Here is a 1,860-nt window from a genome sequence, read left to right on the forward strand (position 1 = left end):
CAGTTCACACACACGCCCACACACACCACACACACACATGTTATGTCTCTCTATCTTTGCAGGGACTTTCCATTGACTTCCATTCATTTCTACAGCCTAACTACACCCTCACCCTGACCCCCACCCTAACCCTAACCATTACCAGTACATAGCTAACCCTAAACCAAACCTTAGTCCTAAACCGAACCCCTGACCCAAAAACATAATTTCTCCTCGTGGGGACCAGACTTTGGTCCTCACAAGGTAGTATATGTTAGGAAAATTGTCCCCACAATGTAGGCAATACAAGTACACACACACACACACACACACACACACACATCATCCCCGTATTGCTTCTTAACATTTGAAACAAAGATCTGAAGTTTGTGTTGAGGGTTAATCTCAGCTACTACCACACAGACTGTGACTCACAGTCATTTTATGTTGGTTGAAGCTGATTAGTTGTGGAGGCCATCTTGAATCAGGTTAATCAGTTGTAGAAGTTCATCCAATGATTACTCCCTGACAGGTTCATTAAAGTCTGTCTACTGCTCCATGACACAAACAGTTACATGATTACCTGCCTTTCATGGCTACAAATAATCAGATCTGTGTCCCATGATCAGAGTACAGAGGCATTTTCAACATGGCTGCAGGTGGAAAGTTATAAGGTTCTGTGTATCCGTTAGTTTAATTTATTGATTATAAATCTGTGGAGTTAAAATGTTTGTGACAGTTGTGTTGTGTTCTTAGGCTTCCACAGTGAATGATGTATCTTCTGCTCTGTTGCTGCTCCTGTCACTAGAGGGCGCTGCTGTGACAGCGTAGGGCCAAAGACACTGAGAAGATGTGAGCCAACACTTCCGCCTCTGGACCCAGTGACAAACGGCAGAGTAGACCTCACACACACCTGATCAGAAAGCACTAAGTACAGGTGTGAGCTGCCTCAGTGGTCTTTTAATAGGGTCCAGATGGTCTGAACACAACCTGTCCCGAGCCGAGCTGACCTGGACGTCTCAGGGTAAAACTACATCTACTCAGCTGCTGACTGGTTAAACATTTAAACAGCCATCCCTGGAAATATTCTGAAGTTTAACAAACTATTTATCAGAATTCTTCTCAGTGTAACTGTCCGTTTTGTCAGAATTTTGTATTACAGGACTTTGTACTGGTGAGTTTCCCTTTAGTTTAATATTGGTTCTGATTGTTTTTGGACCCCCTGTGGTCACTGTAAGCTATGATGTGCTGTCACTCAGAGGACAACAGTCTGAGCAGCCTTAAAATAGTTTTATGATTCTTTTTCCACCGTTCTTGTTAGAACCTGAAACATGAAAACCTGTTTTTCCTCAGGGCAATTTCCTACATTGGATCTGATGTAAGGAAGGCGGAATTATCAAGAGTAAACACAGATTCAGATCACAGACTCTAGACGGTTGTTTTTATTTGTGGCATTTTTCCAAACATTATCAGATTAAGTGAGAGGAAACTAAAAATACCAAATGATGGAAAGAAGCACAGAGACTAAATAAAACCAGGATTTTATCACCCGTATATTCACAGATTCATTTAATGTGAATACGGAGATACAGTGGAGCAGTGGTTAGAGCTGTGCCACACAGCCAGAAGGTCACAGGTTCTCCTCCCGGCCTTTCTGTGTGAGTTTACATGTTCTCCCTGTGCATGTGTGGCTTTTCTCAGGCCACAAACATACATGTTGGGCTCTAACCTGTCCCTAAGTGTGAGTGAGACACTGAACGGTTGTTTGTCTCTATGTGTCCCTGTGGTGGACCACAGACCTGTCCAGGTGTCCCCTGCCTGATGGTTGGATGGATGGATGGTTGGATAGATGGATGGTTGAATGGATGGATGGATGGATGG

General features: G+C 43.4%; 1 long non-coding RNA gene across 1 annotated transcript in view; it reads left to right on the forward strand.

The window, feature by feature from the left end:
• The first annotated feature begins 875 nt into the window (after nucleotides 1-875).
• Nucleotides 876-1,860, forward strand: part of LOC119617882 — a 9,557-nt gene continuing 8,572 nt past the window's right edge. The window contains exon 1 of the long non-coding RNA XR_005234332.1: nucleotides 876-1,003. This is a non-coding gene — a long non-coding RNA (uncharacterized LOC119617882). The remainder of the gene's footprint in view (nucleotides 1,004-1,860) is intronic.

This window comes from Kryptolebias marmoratus, linkage group LG17 (genome assembly GCF_001649575.2).
Source record: "Kryptolebias marmoratus isolate JLee-2015 linkage group LG17, ASM164957v2, whole genome shotgun sequence".
Classification (NCBI taxonomy): Eukaryota; Metazoa; Chordata; class Actinopteri; order Cyprinodontiformes; family Rivulidae; genus Kryptolebias; species Kryptolebias marmoratus.